Source organism: Silurus meridionalis, chromosome 25, assembly GCF_014805685.1.
Source record: "Silurus meridionalis isolate SWU-2019-XX chromosome 25, ASM1480568v1, whole genome shotgun sequence".
In the NCBI taxonomy this organism is placed as follows: Eukaryota; Metazoa; Chordata; class Actinopteri; order Siluriformes; family Siluridae; genus Silurus; species Silurus meridionalis.
This window is the reverse complement of record NC_060908.1, coordinates 5,469,602-5,490,687: the sequence shown is the minus strand read 5'-3', so window position 1 is coordinate 5,490,687 and position 21,086 is coordinate 5,469,602. Positions and strand designations below refer to the sequence as shown.

General features: G+C 35.9%; 1 protein-coding gene across 1 annotated transcript in view; it reads right to left on the bottom strand.

Annotated features, from left to right (window-relative positions):
- Positions 1 to 15,778, bottom strand: part of zmp:0000001168 (signal-induced proliferation-associated 1-like protein 2) — a 64,285-nt gene extending 48,507 nt beyond the window's left edge. Inside the window, exon 1 of the mRNA XM_046838558.1 lies at positions 15,520 to 15,778. The gene's annotated coding sequence lies outside the window, so the exon portion shown is untranslated. The remainder of the gene's footprint in view (positions 1 to 15,519) is intronic.
- Positions 15,779 to 21,086: the final 5,308 nt, after the last annotated feature.

Genomic DNA, 21,086 nt, shown 5'->3' with positions numbered 1-21,086 from the left:
CAAAGAACTGAAGCTGTGCCATGAAAGCCAGACAGAAAAATAAATTACCGCAATGCTGCCAGGTTCTTACTCTTTCCTCTCAGCTCTATTGGTACTCAGTTTAGATAAGCAAGAGTGCTTGTCCTAAAATACGATGACTTTAGCAAACACTGAGCCTCAATATCTCTTTCAATTATGCAAGATAGATAAAAGTAAACAGTACCTGACAAATAGAAAAAAAATCTTATTTCATAAAGCCTTAAGCAAAATACATTAAAATGCATTTCTGATAGTGACACAGTGAACAAAATATATATGTATTTATATATATGAAAAAAATGTGTGCTGTAAATACATATGACAAGTATAAAAAGCTTAAAATATGACAAACATAAAGTACAAGTATAAAAAGCACCTTTGTTTGTTTTGGTTTGTTTGTTTTTCTTTCTTTCTTTCTATCTTTCTTTCTTTTGTGTAACAGGGGAATATAAGTGTTGTCACTTCAGATGATACGGGTAAACCACACAAATAATCTAAAATCAGATTATAGCGTAATATATTCTGTCAGGGGTTTCTAACAAATCACAGTACCACACAAAATAATTTGCTGTTATTTTCTCCTGTGTGCTAGTAAATGTTTCACAGCTACAAGATCATGGGCTTCGCCTGCTTGCTAACTAAAGCAAACTTACACCCAGCAAGCATACAAACTCATATCCTGCTTACTAGCTATAATGCAGATTCATGTCCAGCCCTCTGTTCAACAAGCAAACTCACATCCTGCTTACTAGCTAGCGTACAAACTCATATTCAGCTCTTTAATTAGTATACAAACTGACATCCTGCTTATTAACTAGCAAGCAAACTCAAATCCAACTCTTATGGTAACATTCAACCTCAATTCAAACACTAGCATACTAGCTAGCATACAAACTCACATCTACCTCTCTAAATAGCAGACAAGCTCATAAAACTATCCTGCTATCATACAAATCCATAAACAGAACCACTAGCTACTGAAGCATACTAACAATTTAAGGTGTTAACATTTATTAAACATCCAATATTCAAGGTTGGATGGCTAAGTATCTATTTCTTTTCACATCCATTCAAATCCACATATTAAGACAGTACCAAACAGATCATGCTAGCTATCATATATTTTTATTGTAAGAAGTTTCAAAAACACTTGCAACATTTCACATTCTGTAGGTGTACCAGAAATAGTGCCAATCCCTGTGCTTACATATCCTTCCTATAGAACAGTTCAGATCTCTTTATTTATTTCACTTCCTTAAATGTGTCTGCACCTGGCAAGTGTGCGTCTAACAATGGCAGCCATGTGGAAAATTTGCCACCCATTTTTTTACTGCTCATTAAGCCCTGCTTTAAATAAAACAGCTGCTCTATATCCACAGAGACCTATTGATATATTGATCCATCGTTATGCAAACAGATGGTGAACAAGTGATGAGCAAAGAAATACAAAAGAAATGAAAGAAATTAGCATTTCGGCTTTGCCTTGATTTCCAATAATCACATATCAGCCAATGTTCCAGATAAACATGGATTTAGGGGTGATTTATAAGAACTAACTTGTTACTGGTTGAATTAAAGCTCCTACTGCATGTTTTAGCAGTGATGCCAGAGGAGTTGAAGAGTTGGATGAATAGGCTGCTTCATATACGAAGACTGACGCCTGCTTTTTTTCTATCGGAGTCGTTTTTCCTGTCACTGCATCCAGCTAGCATATTTCTCAAATGACACAGTGGCTACTGGAAACAATGAATGATAGCATGCTGCAATGAAATATGACCATTGTTAGACACTGACAGCAAAAGATTTATAGCAAGTCGGGCGGATTCCTCTAATTTTATAGTACTATAGTAAACACAATAGGAAGGCAAGATGTTTACTGAAAACTATGAAAGACAGGAGCTAATTTTTAAGACAGAAATGAATCAGAAAGTGTATAGCTTCAGTTTTGTTGCCAATAATATGTATAGCCATGATCATTTCATTTACATCTTGGTCTTGGTTATGGAATTTTATATTATATAATAGTATTTCAAAATTGCAAAAGGTACAGGAAATACACAATAAATATACTTCACGAGGCCAGTGTGAAATGGAAATCTGAAAAGTAAAGCCCCAAAACATCATTTGAACCATATTTTGACGATATTTATAATGATCCAGGTGCTGAAATTGACAATAAGCTAAAGTTTGATGTGAATGCTGAAAAATAAAATTGTAATGCGTTCGAAATTTGTTCAAGAAACTCATTAGCGTTTTGAAATCAGTTTGAAACTCTTTCACATAATGTTGTAATATATGTGTCATATGTTCAGGGCAACACATCATAGAGTTAGACTGTTAGCACTTTAACATTTCGAACGCAAAGCATTTAGTGACATATTGTTTTTATCCATCACATAACCTAAAACATGCAGACTTAGCTGTCTTTTCCAAACACTCAATCTAGCTGTAGATTTGAGCTTATAATGGCAAAATATATATGTTTTTCTTACAACTCACAGCTTGGGGCCATTGGGTTGTTGAATTATGACACTTGGTTTTGAGGTCAATGAATATGTGGTGTGCATAATGACTAGATGCAAATAATAACGCTTTGGGTTTTTACTTTTTGTACTGTGGATTTCCATTTAAAGCATCTAAAGTCACTGAGCTAATATAAGAGAGGTAGAAATAAAATACTATGGAAGGATTATTAAAAAGATTTCTGGCTAAATAAATTGATTGGATGTATACATGGATAAGTTTAATGCTGTGGTTCAGTGGTACTGTTTTATTTTCTTTTGGATTAACATCAGAGTGTTTTTATTTATAAGGTTTGATTAGCATGTAAATGTTGCAGTTGTTTCTGTGCAAGTGAGGACTTGACTTATCTGTGTCTGTCGATTACTCCTTTGCTCAGTTTCTCACCATCTCTTTAATTGTCTGACCACTACTGAAAAGCACCTTTATCAGATCACAGCTGGACTTGAGAGCAGCACAACTTGAACTTAAACAATTGAGCAATTGTCAAGATGCAGACAGAAGTAAATTGAAACGGCTCACAAATGCCTTCTGTGTGTGTGTGTGTGTGTGTGTGTGTGTGTGTGCGTGTGTGTGTACTCTGGTATGTAGCGTAAGCTTGAGCTAGAAAACCCACGTTTTCACTTGATTCTCAGTCACTCTATCTGTCACTACGCAGCAACAGTAAAAATTTAATGCATTCACAATGATCCCGCCTGAAATCAATGTTAAATGGGATCATGATGTAATGTGTAGACAATGCAACAGTGGCAGCTGTGTCGATGCGTCGAATAGAAGCGTGCCGATCAAAGAACTGCTTGCCAGATCTAGAACTCAAGAGACAGATCTGCATGCCAAAGCAGAGCATGAAACCCAGAAAGTGAGAAAACTCCAAATGTGCTCTATCAAAATTAAGAGTCTTTGAAATCTCCCAAGGCTGAAAAAAAAATTTAAAAATTAAATTTTGGTTTTCTGTGTCCAATTATATGTGTCAGCCTGGGAAAACCCTTTGCAATATGAAATTTGGACATTTTCTTACAACAGAGTGTTTTTATTCTTTACACAAATAAGCTAATGTATGCCAAAATGCCCAAAAGTGTTGACATAACTTGTGTTATTCCTGCCCAGATGCAGCCACAACTGTTATAAGTGCCCAAAAAATGTAATAAAACACTAAAAGATAAATAGCTGTTGATGAAATAATAAATTGTTAGTAAGCATTCAAGCAGTTGTCAGCAGATGTTAATCAGTTAATAAAAATAAACAGAGGTGGCAAAAGTACAGATACAGAAATACAGGTACAGTTGAAGTATTAAACATCCTTTTTTACTCAAGTTAAAGTAAAGAAGTATGAGCTTTGACCTGCACTTAAGCAAAAAGCAGCCATTTTTAGTATCATTCTGTTTACTGGACCTCACATCATATTAGAGCTGTCAATCAATTAAAATATTTCATCATTATTAATTGCTTGATTGTCATGAGTTAACTCACGATTAATTGCAACTTAATCGCACATTTTTACCTGTTCTAAATATTAATACTTTCCAATTTTTTTTATGCTCTAATCAACATAGGCATGGACAAATATTGATGCTTTATGCAAATGTATGTCTACTTTCAGTGAAACCAAACTCAACGTAGAGCATGAAGGCAAAAGATTCTTGTAAATGTTTTTTAATAATTATGGTGTTTTAAATTACTTAAATTATCAGGACACCAAACGGAACCTTTGCTATGTTTCCACACGGATGGTTAATGAGGTGATACTGAAAAAACCCCAGAGAAATTTAAGTTAGTTTCAGCAATATGACGAAAAAATGCCACAAAACATGTGTTTGTTGACCTCAAAGGGTAAATTGCAGATGTGTACATTATGGCGTATTTTGGTGCTGATTTGAGACAGTATCAGTAAAACAAATGTTTAGTCATGAAAAATTATTTTAATGTGGTTTATTTATTTTTTATATCAGAGTAAAGGAAGTACTTTGTAAATGAATGTGCGTTGCGCTAAAGGTTTTAATTTCGCCTCATATTTATTTATTTATTTATTTTATAAAAATGATCAAACAGAAATGCGTGCTGCAATAATCTCGCGTTAATAAAATTAACAAGATTAAAAAGAATTAGCATTTTGACAGCCTTAATTAATATATTAATACAAAATGTTTATTTTGTTATTTAATGAATGTATCCAGGCTGAATATTCACCAAATAGAACACAAGCAGAGAAAATATGATGATGATGATGATGATCAGGTGATCAGGAATGTCTCTGTTCTCAGTCATGTTTACATCACTGACTATATTTCTTGTTGGCTTCTGCCCTGCTTATAAACTAGCCCACATCTGTGGTGTGTGAGAGCCAGGAAATGATACACCAGTGGAAGATTGAAAATGTCATGCAGTGAGAAAAAAAATGTCACCAAAAAGATAAAAACTAAAATAACGAGCCTGTTTTGAAAATGTAAGAAGTAAAAAGTACAGATATTTGTGTACAAATGTAATGGGTGAAAGTAAAAAGTTGTCCGAAAAATAAATACGGAAGTAAAGTACTTATACTTAAATACAGTTCTTGTACTTTGTTACTTTCCATCTCTGAAAATAAATAAGTAAAGAGAAGTATAAAGAAACTAGGAGGTGAATCAGATGTAGAAATGGAATAGTAAGTGATGGACAGAAAATGAGGTTTAGAGAAAAAAGAAATTTCCGCTCAGTTTGCAGGGTTTAGCTGCCCTAGGTGATGCCAAGGCCACACACAAGTGTATAACTGCTGCTAAATAATGTCACATCCTGTCTGCATTTCCTGTGTAGAAAGGATAAAGTGCAAATATAAGACATCTAAACTACTCTCCTCTCTCTCTATCTCTGTCTTTCTTTTTTACTCGCTATTATTAGTAATACTGCTGAGGGCTTTAAAATAGCAATTACTACAAATCTATTTTTTTTTTCACCTTAGACATCATGTCTCTATCTCTCTCTCTCTCTCTCTCTCTCTCTCAGTCAGCTGCAGTACAGGATTCAAGCACTGACACCATACGCTCTGCAGACTCCCTCAATTGAAGCTGATGCCTCCGTTCTTCCCTCTCAGACACATTTCCAGTGTGATTTTTTGCTTTTGATCATTGCACGCTGACAGCAGCGAGATGCGGAGAGGATGTGAAATGCTGTAAGCCTGTGAGATGCTGCTGCAAGAACCATTGTCTCGTTTCCTCCTCACTGCGCTGAAGCTCTACCACCCTAATCTCCATTTGTCAGCAGATAAAAAGGGCATTTGCATCGTGTTTCACCTCATGATGTGCCCGATTGTCGAGAAGGTCACGTTAATGAGAAATCTTTTAGAAACAAAGAAAGTGCCTAAACAATGAAGTATGGAGTCACTCTGGGAAACTAGCAAACCATTTTTTTCTTAACCATTAACTAACCAGGGTACTTCCTGGAATGTAGATTAATATGTAAACCTGTGGGAAGAAAAAAAAAGTTCCTTACAGTAAGCTTTCTAATGAAATATGTTGGAATACATGCTTAGCAGATCAACAGAAAAAGTATACCATGCAGTGGGGATATTGGTGCTTTATCAGATACATTTTATGGCCAAAAGTTTGTGACCATTGAACATCCCATTCCCAAACTATGTGCAGTAATATGGTTGAGGTCACCCCTTTGCTGCTATAGAAACCGCCAATGTTTCGGGAAATCTTTCCATTAGATTTTGTAATATAGCTATGGGAATTCTGGGCCTGCTTACCCACAAGAGCTAATGTACAGAGAAGATGAAATAAAATGCATGAAGTCAGTGTTCTAGTGTATCAAAACCGAATTAGTGGCCAAAACAATTGTCTGCGTAAAGGCCACAAAGTACGTGGCATGATCTCCAGAGAAAATCATGATGCAGGTTTGCACTGCTTGTGTGTTTATTTATTTCTTGCACTATGGTGAATTGTCTCACAGATAACAAATGGCTTATAGGCTTCTGGATTTAATCTTTAGTTTCGTTTTTAGTTTTTGGAATTTTCTCTTCTTTGTGATTTAAACTGTATGATATGCACAAATCAAATCACACAGATGATAAGAATAAGTTTTTTTTTTCTTCATCTTTCGCTACCTCATCCTTCTCTGTCTCTTTTCGCCCTCATCCTCCATTATGCAGGCGGTCTTCATGCTCAGCCGGTGCTGAGGGATGAACATAAATCTGAGGATGACTTCAGACACCGGAGATAGAGAGAGAGAGAGAGAGAGAGAGAGAGAGAGAGAGAGAAAGAGAGAGAGAGACAGAGAGAGACAGACAGACTGGGGAGCTTGCTTGCTGCAGATTAAAAGGGCTGAGAGACAGATAAAGAGTGAGACAGAGTGAGGAAATGTGTGTGTGTGTGTGTGTGTGTGTGTGTGTGTGTGTGAGAGAGAGGGAGAGGAAATCGAGCTCTCATGTGTAACACAGTACCAGAGGACTGGTGACAAAAGCAGACACAGGCATTCGTGTCACCCTGAGCCGATTAGGGTCTCAGTGGAGAGGCTTAAACCTCCTCCATCGTTCTCTCCTGACACTTTCGCTCATATACCAGCCTTGTCCTCAAGAGTAAACCTCTTGTTCCACTGCTTCTCCTGCTACCATAGGAATTGATTATTCACCCCCCTGACATTTGTTTAGCCAGAGCACATGACGCAGCTCACATACACCTACAGCATTAAACAATTCTCAAATACATATATATGCATTGAAACCAGAACTCATTATAATAAAATTAATTAAAATGTAATGTAAAAAAAAAATCTACATTTTATAAAATCCCAGATTTCTAAATCACTTTAACAGAAGTGTCACATGAATAAATGCATGAATGAATGAATGAAACTTTTTCAAGTGATTTTTGCATACTTTTTTCGTTTACATGTAATGTTTGGACGTTTTTTTAAGAACAATATTATAATTATTTTCACATGATTTTTTTTCTACATGTAAATGTCAGATTTTTTTTTTCTGACTGAATTTTACACAAATCATCGGAGTTCACATGTGATTTAAATATTTTTTTCGATTAATAATTCACAATTCATTATCACAAGCTATTTTTTATTTTTGCCACTTTATACTTTCATTATTTTTTACGTGATTTCTTCCACCTTTGTGTATTCGATTTTCATGATGTTTTCACGTTATTATTAAACGCTTCAATGTTCACTTTCAGTTCCGTCTGTAACGAATTGTAAAGCTCACAAATGCAAAATATGTCTATACCTCAATTCACTTAATGAAACTCTCAAATGAGTGTTAGCATGATTATAATGGCTATAACAGCTTACATACTATTAATACAATGCGATATGTATTAAATCATTTTTTTTAAATGTTCTTGAAGCATGTTGCTTGAATTTTTTGTTCTTGTTTGTCTTAATCCATCCATTTTGCTATTTTCCACTGACCTTGCATGTATGGACGAAGACCCTATCCAACATGCAATGCAGAAATTCTTGTTCTTGTCACATCATTTGAATTTACATTTGTAAGTGTGATACAAAAAAAGGTTCCTAGCTGATGCAAAAAATATGATGAATGTGATAGAAAGAGTGTAGAGTGTAGAAAAAGTAAAATCAGATACCTGTAACCAGTAACCTCCCAGTTATCTGCTGTATTATAATCTTATTTATTTCATTACATTTTCACAAAAACAGGGTCTCCTGTTTAACCATGATGGCTTGGAAGAGGTGTAGGGGGTTGGAGCTAAGCAGGTCAAAAACTCATCGATCACATTTGATGAAGTGACATTGATTGACTTTATTGATCGCCTTCATCTGAGCCACTGTGAAAAGCTTTTTTCTCTCTTCAGTAATCCAGTTCTGTGTGTGTGTGTGTGTGTGTGTGTGTGTGTGTGTGTGTGTGTGTGTGTGTGTGTGTGAGAGAGTGAGTGGACGGGATGTGTGATCATCGCTGCACAATCTAGTTATCACTCAGTCACAAATATGAATAGAGTTTCAGAATAAATCATGTTCAGGATACCCTTTAGGAGAAAATAGAATAAAATATAAAAAGTATTTTATAGCAATTTAGCAACAAATATTCAAAATAACAAACCAAAAAAAATTTGAGACTTGAAAATGTTAACACTACTTCAAAATTAAAAATGCACACCTATCATGGAATATAGTTATAATTAGTTATAATTATCTAGTGTTACACTATATGATTACAATAAATAACATTTAAAAACCATTAAACTTATTTATACATGTTCTTAAAATGGTTTTGTTCTACTGGCAGTTCATTAAGCAAATTAATAGCATTTATTTAAAAAAAAAAATAGAATTTTAGTCAAATAAGAAAAGAAAAGCTAGAAATGTGTGAAGCATCTAATTACATTTGATTTAAAATAATTCCATATTAATATTTGCTGACATCTTTTTGCAGTAAAAGTGGAACACTAATTTATATTATATGAAATATTGGCCAATAATTTGTAAGCCGTCATTTATATTGTCCAACACTGTAACCCTGACTGGTTTATTACACCTCCTTCATCACGCAAGATTTCTGTTGTAGGATACACTGATATTTTATGAATAAATTGCAATATAGACAAAATACATTGACTTCTCATATTGAACAATCCATAAGGGATCACAACTAACTCTATTTGTTTTGCAGGCAATGGATTTAACGATTCTCTTTTTTGCACTCGCATTTAGGGTGTAAGAGTCTATGCTGAATGCTGTGATAATACAAAAGTGGTTGTTGAAAGGCTAGCGTGGGAATAGTTACAGTAAGTTTAAAGTTAAGCTTGCACATAAAATGCAGATTCAAAGTCACTCAGTGTATTTAATAGAGCTAGCTTGGAGCTCAAATCTCAAAAAACATTATCCCTGTAAGCAGGAAATACACACACACTTTATACTATACCATCTAAATATCTTCATTTTTTTCTCCGCTCCATGGTTCATTGCTTTTTTTTATTGTTGTTTAAGGATCTACAAATGTGCCTCTGTTATCCTTATTGCAATATAACACTGCTCTCACTAATTCAAGGTAGAAGAATCCATGTCTGCACAGCAAACAAACTGTTTGGGAGGAAAAAATCTGCTGTTTTAATGGAAGGAGGATTTTCTCCTTTGGCTAATGCTTGTGCATGTCTTTGCTTTTGTGCATGTTTGGAGAGTGGAGAGCAGGCTTGTAGACTTGCACTTTAAAGAGATGGTTGGAACGCTCAAATCTTGATACACAGCATACGTGCATAAAATCGATGTGGGTCTACATTACATATACTGATGTTGAATTTTAACTGAGCTCTATATTATGATATTTCTTATTTGAGAAATAGGATATAATTTTAGGAACACTGTTATTAAGAACACACCACCATATGCAATCCTTAGCAAAAACGTTTTTTTTTTTTTTTTACCAGAACACAGTGGGATCTGCATTTGCACAAATTACATCTAAAATTACACTGCTAATCCTAACCCCTTAAACAAACCTGTGTCGGACTTACAGGAACACAATTAGTATAATTGTACCTAAAATAGTACTTTTGAAAATATTTGTTAAACATATGCATATAATCATTAAAGACTCCTCATTTGAAGTGGGCTCCATGAGGATTATTGTATTATATTATTAATATTACCATTAGCATTAGGCTAGTAGTAAAAGTAGCAAAAGCATGATCTGAGCATTAACTAGTGTTTTACATCTAAAAGCTACAATCTTAGGGAGGTAAATATAAAGAAAATAAAAAGTAAGAAAGACTTGTTATTTCTATAAAGGTAGAGAATGCAGACAGGCAAGGCAAGACAGGCATGTCCACTCTAACTTTAGGTTTGTGTATATAGCACTGTTCTTTGAGCCACAAATTAAACTTTGTCTGGTTATCAGTGCAACCATGAACAGTTCATGTTGTTCCTGATCTTTTTTAATGCCATTTTAACACATTCCCACCTGAAAAACAATTGCCATCGGCGCAAGTCGGTGAATGCTGCTACCACTTCTGCTAACGCTAAAATCAGTGGCGTGACCTTATGCTAGTACTTCCTGTCAGTGTTTCAGTTTAGAGATAAGAAGATTGCTGTCTATAGGTCGGGATATACACTTGAAATGAATCAACTGCCATGTATCTTGTATGATATATTTTTTTTTTTAACATCGATATTGCATTTTTGAGAATCTTTACAGTATCGCCAAAGAAAATACTGCTATACTTACGTGTATTGATATTTTCTTACACCCCTCTTTATTTAATCTCAAGTGTCAACAGAAAGGTGTAGCACATAAAACATTAAACACAGAGGTAAATGGTTCGTTTCAACATGGGAAATAAAAAAGAGTGGCTGATGAGTGAACAAATATTTTTAAATGCTACAATGTGAGAACAGTAAATACAGTGTTTGATGGATGTGCCACAGCTACACTTTATGGCAAAAAGTTATACCCGCCAAACTGTTGGCACGAGGTTGTATATAATGTCTCAGTATGCTTTAGCTTCAGTGGAACTAAGAAAACCAAACCTGTCCCAGCATCACAATGCCCTGGTGCACAAAGCAAGCTCCATGAAAACATGGTTTTAATAAGAGTAGAAGAACTTCGGTTTTCTACACAGATCCCTGACATCAACCACACTGATCACTTTGGGATGAACTGGAAAGCTGACACAATATCAGCCCCTGATCTTACTAATGCTCTTGGAGCTGAAGGGATACTGTGTGTTGGGTTTGTGTTCAAGCTTCAATTTAACATTACTGTAAGTATTCCCACAGTAGCCTTTTGTCAACAACTCTAGCATTACACCACTACACTCATACACATTAAATGTAAGTGAACATACGTCCATTGCTTCCAAAAGACCCTGAGTTAAGTGCAAAAGTAGGCACTTCTTATAGTTTGTTGAATGAGAGAGGTATTAATGTACCCATAAAATGGCAGTTTAATGCCTGTCCTGCAAACAGAACCATGTGAGACAAATAAAGTGTTATAAATCAGTCAGAGTTATGAGATGTACAAATAAGATGATCTGAAATGTTTTATCATCAAATATTACTATAGCACATATAGCACACTGTTTTCTGATGTGTTACAGATGCTAGCTTTAGTTTTCCCATTCAACTGTTGGATAAATGTGCTTCTTTCTAGATATAAACACTACTCTCAAGTTATGCCCAGAAGAGTGGAAGCTATTATCTTACCAAAAGGGTTACTGTTTGTTTCTGGAGCTTGGGTTACAGAAAATCCTATGCCTGATCAGACAGATGGAGACTATGAGACATACAATACAAATGCCAAAACAGACACACATTAATGCAATATTGCAATCACCTAAAGCAGAAAACACACAATAGTATATAAAGCATGTGCCTTTATCGTCAGTTATACTGTACTGCCTGCACCAATTCCCATCATTTAGGTCAACACATGTAATATTTAAGAGTGCCATTTTAACATGCACCATGTTAAGTGTGCTGGTGTGCGGCACTGAGGCATAAAGCATTTCCTGTAAAAGGAAGTTCTATTACAGCTCATAGTACATTTATATTCTAACACTAACTTTATTTTTACAGGTATAACAAGAGATGAGTGGAAAACCAAAGCTCTTTTTAGAAATTTAAGCCTGCAAAAAACTTCCGTCAGAGTATTTTTTTCTGAGCCGTAGATCTTTAAGCACACTAGGCCCATATCAGTGTCACTGAGGTGAGATTTACAGGTGAATTAAAAATGGCAAATGGTGCGGATTTTAATAAAAGAAAAGAAGACATTAAGGACATTCATCATGGATTGATGGATGTACATGGGTCACATGTGTGTATGTGTTTCTGTGTGTTTCTGTGTGTTTGTCTGTAGTAGTGGGTCTGTCTAACACTCAGCTGACCACACAGCACAGGTTCTGCACTTATCTTACACTCAGATACTGTTGACATTTTGACTAGCTTAATTTATTATGCAAATTGAAAGCTTGCTTTAAAACCCAGTAGGCCTTATTCAGCTTCAACATAGACCTGATGTAGTGCTTTCCTGAAACGCTATTTAATTTGTTCTGTTTTCTCCACAGTGAAAACAAGGAAATGAGAAATATCATATATTCAAGTACAGATGGTCGCCAAGTTATGATGGTTTGGCTTTATGATTTTGACGATACCAATTACACAAAATTAAACATAAATAACTTTATTAAGTCCAAATGTACACATACAAATAGGCTGTATAGTTTATACAATACGGTACCTTAATCGTATCCTACCTTGCTCTATCGATCTATCGATCTATCGATCTATCGATCTATCTATCTATCTATCTATCTATCTATCTATCTATCTATCTATCTATCTCTGTATCTCTGTCTTACACCAGTTGTTTATTTAGAAAACAATCACCTGAGACTTTATGTTTATCCTATTTAATCACTTTTAGATAATTCTGTATTGTTTTCATATATAGTATTTCAATGTACAGCATATTTTCACTGTAAATATGTGACATGTTTCCCCCTAGGGGAAACATGTCACATATTTACAGTGAAAATATGCAAATTTTTCAAATATCACAACACATTTTTTAGAGCACAACTGTGAATAAACACTGATCCTGAATGAATGTCACTGTTCATGAACTGTGAGCTGTTGGATTGGTGAGTTTCCTTGTGAGAATATGGAAAGAGGGTGTGATATGATTAAGTAAACAAGTGGGCATGCTTTTTCCAGTTTTAAGAAACTGACAAAAATAATCATGTTAATAATGTAAATAATAAATTTTTTTAATTTAAATTGCTTTAGAGATATTGGATCAGGCATCCATATCAAACAAACCATCACATTATGAACTGGGTAAAACAAACATTAAAATAAATTGTTGGTAAGGTAATGTACTAAAAAGAAAAGATTGTTTAATACGCTTTATGCTCACTTACAAATTTGAAGTTTAAGGTCACTGTTGTTTATTTGGAAGATTTTTGCTGATATTTAAATACACTTAGGCACATTTGCCATATTATGTAGCTAGCTAAATATCATTTGAGGCAAATCAGGCCAAATAATGTTTAAGAATATTATTAGATATATAATATATATAATATAATTATCTGAAAAATGGCAAATCATTTAATAGTATGAAGATGCCACAGTTATGTGACATTCCCTTTCCCCATCTTTCATCCTAATTAAAGCTCTTAGCAAATTCCTAGCCAGCTTTTAGCTACTAACCAGGTAGGGTGAAGGCATGTGCTTCCTGCAAGTAACAAAGGAAAACCAATATCTTTTCAATTTGATGAACAGTGCTATTTAACCTCTTTTAAATACATGAGCTCGAAGACGTCCATGATTGCCACCTGAGCTCTTAACCACAGATAGCTGTGTGATTATTGAGATTCAAACTCACGATCTCTGGCTCATAGCGCTGATGTGTTTTCAATTCAAACAATAGGAATACATGCAAGTGTGATTGGAATTACAAATCTATAGGCGTATGTGAGCATGAAATGATATCTATTATTGCTGGTTGTTCCATCATCTAATCAAGCCAGCCGAACGCAGATTAACTTGATTAACAACACCTTGTCTCAAGCATGACCTCTGTAACATCGCTTCCCTCAAAGCAAATGACTGGATTGGACTACTGATCTTGAATCAGCATCTCTTACTTTGGTGCGTTACATGAGTTCGGACAAAATGCTGATCCCGGATCAGTGCAAAACGAATGCGTTGTGATCAGCAGGGGATGGAGACCGACTCAGACTGACATATGTTCAACACTTCCGATAAATACAGAAGCATACACAGAGCTCCCAGCTAAGCGTGCTGACGCCATGCTGCAGATTAACACACACTCTGATTTACTGCACTGGGATAAATGATTCATTGGGATCCAATGTTTGGATCTGGACCTGATCTGGGATCAGGCCTGATGTGCTAATCGTGTAGGGGGGGAAATGAGGAGATTATGTGTAGTAAAACGAGAGAAAGCATTGTTATATTGTAAGTGTCCTTATGACAAAGGCTAATGCATTTATTTTTAGTTGGCATGTCATTGTGCGGTGGAGCTACTTCCACATCATCCAACACACTCACATGCGCACACGCACACACACACACACACACACACACACACACACACACACACACAGGGTCAAGTGCCATTATACCATTATTGCTGTTGGTTATATAAGAAGCCTATTTATCTCCATTCATCCCTCCAGGTTTTAACATTGTCCTCAGAGAAAAAGAGAAAAAAGGTGGGGGGAAATCAAATACATCTGAATCCTTTCTTTTTTCCCCTCTATGTGCCACCTTGGAAACAACACCCTCATCTTTCAGAAAAGAGTGGAAGTGGGTGAGAGGCATCTCTCCATTTCTTATTGTTTCTGCACGTCTTGTGACTGTCTTCCCCAGTTTTTTAATATTACACAATCATACATCCTTCTATCCCTTGTTCCATCTGCAGGATTTGACTATGTGCAGAAATCCATCTTACCTTTGTGGGACTGCTTCTCTCTCTCTCTCTCTCTCTCTCTCTCTCTCTCTCTCTCTCTCTTTCTCACTGCCTCTCTCTCTCTCTCTCCCTCCCTCTCTTCACCTGCTCCACATCCTCCGATCCTGCAGCTTTGCAATCCTCACAGCAAGGTCTGCAGTGGCTCCGTGTCAACGTCATAAAAGTGCTGCGTGTGTATATGCCTGTGTGTGTGTGTGTGTGTGTGTGTCTCTCTCTCTCTTCTCTCTGAGACAACAGGAGCCAGTGTGAAAGCAAGCACAGCTCGTACCAAGCCCTCGACATCATTTCCTCCTAAGCATTTCCCCTCACTGTGTTTCACACATCCTCTTTTCAAATCTCATATTTATTTTCTGTTTCTGCTTACACACACACACACACACACACACACACACACACACACACACACACACACACATTGGGTAAAGGAAGTATTGGGGTCTCAACAAGAATGAGGAAAGCATCTAGTTCCAAGATCTAGATCCAAGCTCACAAATGTGTGTGCATGTATGTGTCTGTTTGTGTGCATTTAATAAAAATGGTCTTACCTCTGCATGTCTGCTTGCTCTGTCCTTATTCCATCCTGCTGTTCTCCCCCCTTTCTTCCATGACAGCATTTTTCTGCTATCTGCACTCTCTCTCTGCTTCTCTCTCTCCCTCTTTTAGGCTTGTCTTCTTCTCTCCTTTTTGGCTATGATTGTCTCTAGGACAAGAAAATCCTTCCTGCCTGCTCACTGCCTTCTCCCTGGCTTATTGTGTCGCTGTTGTTCTGACTAAGGCAGGTTGATTTGTACTCTCTCTCTCTCTCTCTCTCTCTCTCTCACTCTCTCTCTCTCTCTCTCTCTCTCTCGCTCCCAATTCCATTCACATCACACTAAGACCAACCCCTCCTCCTCCTGCTGCTGTGATTACATCCCCTACTGCTCTCTTCCCCCACCTCCCTGCTTCTCCTGCTCTCTCTCTCTCTCTCTCTCTCTCTCTCTCTCTCTCTCTCTTTCTCATCTTTATTTCTCTCTCTCTCTTTCTGTAGCTCTCTTGGAGACATGAATCCAACAGACACCAGTAAAAAAGGTCTACCTCCTACAACGTATCCCTTTCGCCTTCTTTCTTCATGAAAGATCAGTTGATTCATATTGTTGAGAAATTAATAAATCCCTAGAGATTCAACAATCAATGCATTTATGTTATCATAACAAATTGTCTTATTTAGAATTTAATATTTGCTATTTATTATCTATAAGCGTCGATTTGCTCTCCAGATCGAAAGATCATCCTAATCGGCATAAATTGCGAAAGATGAACATATCAAGGTCACTAATTCTGATGATTTAGCCTTAAACATGAATGTTTTCGAAATGTATTTTCCCGGTGATATCGTCACCATCGTCTATTTATGTTCATGTAGTCAGTTAAAGGTTGATTTTACTAGTAGATTTTTCACTAACAATAATAATTTCATATAGATTTATGATAATCATCATCATAATAATTAGAATAAATCATTATTTTGTCTATAATAGCTAATAGACTAAGGAAGTTAAATCCATACTGTGAGTCTAAATGAAATAAAATAGCCTCAATGTCTCAACATGTCATTTGCAAATTAATTAAAAGTCATCAGTGAGTAAGTGAACACAATAGACATGTATAAGGCTTTGTTAAGCATTTATTTTTCATCCAAGCTAGTGAAATGTAGTAAAGGTGTATAAGTGTGTGTTTAAATCCTATAAGCCAAATAAATCATTCTTATAAGACAAGTGTGGTGTAAAGTGTATTGGGGTTTTAAGCACATCCCTGCTCTGATTGTGTCACCATGCCAGAGCGATGGTGTCAGTCAAGCAGCAGATTGCCTGTGTGTGTGTGTGTGTGTGTGTGTGTGTGTGTGTGTGTGTGTGTGTGTGTGTGTGTGTGTGTGCGTACAGAATTCTGCACGCCTTTGTGAGTGCCCTCCACCCCGCCTCCTTCTCAACAGCAAATTAACAGCCGTTCGCCACGGAGGATTATGTTGCATTTAATTTGTCTTTTCCAGTCTCCTGCTCAAAAATATTTTCCTCTCTCTCTCTCTCTCTCTCTCTCTCTCTCTTTCTCTCTCTCTGGCATGGTTTTTCCTATCAGGGAGCACAACAGATGTATTTCAGGCTGATCCAAACTGCACCTAATGTAACAATGTATTTTGTCTCACACACCTATCCATTTACCTCCAAACTCTACATTTAAATTTACATTAATGGCATTAGGTAGATGCCCTTATACAGAGCGACTTACAATTATCTCATCTATACATCTTGGGCAGTTGAAGGTTAGGGCCTTGACCAAGCACCCAGCAGTGGTAGCTTGGTGGTGTTGGGATTTTAACTGAGAACAGAGCTACCACTTTCCTCGGGCAAACTCCACTAAGCATAAATAGAGTTACGGATTTTTGATAACGTTTACATTTATGCACATACTATAAAACCAAAAAATATGAGTACAATGATGTACAAGAGCACAAAATTAGACAAAGCAAAAAACGTCCTTACAAAATAAACTGTGGTTTAAATCAGACGTACACATTCTGAGCTCTGACTCCAGATTTAACGTCAACCTTCAATAAATTAGATTTTGTGTCTTAAAAATACATTATACACTACTGGTAAATGTATCAAATGATTTAAATTACTTGACCATATAAAATGTACTAATCTGCACAAGTGAGGTTTAAAAACTTTTTAGTGACAGCTTTTACAATTTCTGTGAGACTTTCGAGGAACAGGATGAACATACTGACACCATAATGATGTTTCACAATTGCACATTTTTGTTCATTCTTAGTTTGTCTAGCTACAAAATAAATTGCTATTCACCACATCAATAACAAGCCTTCATAACATCATCTTGCAAAATACACTGCCTGACCTTTGCCAAGTCAATCAACTGAATTGATGTGTTATCATCAACTGACAGAAAAATTAAAAAAAAAACATGGGAGTGTACACAAGACAAAAACCAGTTCTTATGTTTTATTTTTTATTTTTAGCATGTTTCCTGTGAGTTGTGTGGTAAAGATGAATGGTAGCAACCTGGTGGAGACTGCAAGGAAATGATGACCTAAAATCAATGTAGAAATTGTTGTGCATACACAGAATTCAGACCATGATATTGTTTATCTTCTAATAAACAATATCTACCTAAATCACCTAAATGTTATATGCAGGTTTGGCTTTAAATTCACTAATTACAGATCATTTCTTGCCCTCTTGTTTGACCATATGGCAGCCTAAGGTAAAGAGCAATGAGAAGAAATGAAGGGGACAATGGGTGAGTGGTGCAACAGGCCCTAGAGGCTTCACATTGTGTGTGTGTGTGTGTGTGTGTGTGCGTGTGTGTGTTTGTGTGTGTGTGGGTTAGTGTGTCTGTGTGTTAGTGTGGGTGTGTTGGTGGGTGTGTTGGTGGGTGTGTGGGTGGGTCGGTGGGTTGGTGTGTGTTGGACAGGTGGTCAGTAGATGGGTTTTAGGTCTTTGAGGAACATGTCTGTCAAAAGTGAAATGTTACTGATTTAGAGGAAAAATATACTCTAAGCTAAAATGTTTCTGAGGCTTTTACTAATATAACAAAATGTTCAATCAAAGCTGTTAGACTATACTTGTAGTTTTCAGACTCATACATCATCACAGACATGTCATTTCATCATGGATACTACATACCACATCACACCACCAATGTTAGGCACAAACAAACATCCAGTTGTTATTACTTACGTCACTGAGTGAGAGAGTCTTGTGACTGAATTTTTACTTGTGGCTCACAGTTTAAATGAGACATATTCACTTTATTGCCAATGCAGTTATAACACTAGCACACATACGATCCATTTATAAGTTTGGTTTTTGTGTGATGAGAATATTCACAGTAAAATAGACATTTTATTATATTTTACTACCTCACTCTGTTTATCGCAACTCATGCAGCATGTTTCATCATACTCTAGTCAGATTATAAAATTAGATTAGTAAGCAACATTATAAATATGAACAGGAAACAAATGGCAGTACTGGAGGAAGAAAATATAAGGTTCAGTATCTTTTTGGACATCTGTGGTTAGAATGATCAGTTATTTTCCCTTATATTTACCTATGACTATAACTATAATTATATTTAAAAAATAATAATAATACTGTATTGTAATATTTAAGGAAAGATTGTCTACTATTGTGTAGACTTACTATGAAATATTAACTACTAAGCACACTACATAGTTGATAATTGTTTATTTAAAGTAACAATTAAGTAAAACAGGACTTTTAAACAGTATATTAAAATATTTGAATAGTATATACAGTGCCCTCCACAATTATTGGCACCCCTGTTTAAGATGTGGTCGTGGACTTCCCTTTTTTTTAAAACAACATAGAACCCAAATGCAAAAAAAGAGAAAAATCCAACCTTTTATTTAAGTACATTACTTTGGTGGTAAAAAAAAAAATCACACATTTAGGAAAAAAAAAATAAACTTGAAATCATGTGTGCCACAATTATTGGCACCCCTGATGTTAATACTTTGTACAACCTCCTTTTGCCAACAAGACAGCACTTAATCTCCTCCTATAACATTTCACAAGATTGGAGAACACAGAGAGAGGGATTTTTGACCATTCTTCTTTGCACAATCTTTCTAGATCATCCAGTGTCCTGGGTCCTCTCTTATGCACTCTTCTCTTTAGCTCGCCCCACAGGTTTTCGATTTCCATCCTCCTCACTGTGCGTTGTGGCAAGATAAACTTGGGACCTCTTCCAGCCTTATTTGTCACTGTTCCAGTTGTTTTAAACTTCTTAATGATTCCTCTGACTGTAGATACCGGCAAGTTAAGGCGAGTGGCTATTTTCTTGTAGCCATTGCCTGACTTATGAAGGTCGACACACATCTGCCTTACTTGAATGGTGTGTTCTCTTGTCTTTGCCATGTTGACAAATGGGTAAGAGAATTAGGCCTCTGTGTCACGTCATATTTATACCCCAGGGAAACAGGAAATCATGAATTACTAATTAAAAGTCCCTAGATACCCTGACCAACCTTAGCAACTACAGAAAAATATATTAAAAAAGAAAAACAATTAATTTTTTCAGAGGAATTGTTAGGGGTGCCAATAATTGTGGGACACATGATTTCAAGTTTTTTTTTTTTTTCTAAATGTATGATTTTTTTACCACCAAAGTTATGTACTTAAATAAAAGGTTGGATTTTTCTCTTTTTTTGCATTTGGGTTCTATGTTGTTTTAAAAAAAAAGGAGAATTTTTAGAAGTCCACGACCACATCTTAAACAGGGGTGCCAATAATTGTGAAGGGCACTGTATTTCTCCTAAACCACAAATCTTAATTTTGTATAATAGTGCAGCACAAGTTATATTGTGACGTTGCGTCAGAGCTACTTCCGGTTTCAGTCAGAACTCGGCTTTGATGGAGTTATGTTTCCCTCTGCTGGTCAAGGAGCATAAATACATAAAAAATTACTACTACAAAAGTCTATAATGATATGATATGATATACTACTACTACTACTACTACTACTACTACTACTACTACTGCTACTAATAATAATAATATGTTGCTAATAAAAGTATTTATGTGAATAACATTTGTGTCGTTATCTATCTATCTATCTATCTATCTATCTATCTATCTATCTATCTATCTATCTATCTATCTATCTAAATGTGTGTGCGTGGGGTGGGGGGGCAGGCAAAGTCCATTATTTTGTAGATGTGAAACTCATATCAGGACACAGCAGAAAATAACAGCAAATACATTTTGTGTGGTACTGTGATTTATTTAAAACTCCAGACAGAATATATTTGGCTATAATATGATTTTCTTCAGATTATCTGTGTGGTACCCTAATCACCTGAAGTGACAATACTTATGTTCCCACGTACTTATGTTCCCTTGTACTTGTCACAAACCCCAGGTGTAGAGTGAAGAAAATAATGTAATCCTAGTTATTGGCAGCATCTAGCGGACAGCAGTAGTACTGCACCTTTACAGCTTTGTCCTGTTCAGTGTTGGGAGATCCAGACCTAGAGGCAATCAGCCTCCATCAATCTACTCTCTTACATGTTTTTGTAAGATATTGGAGCTCA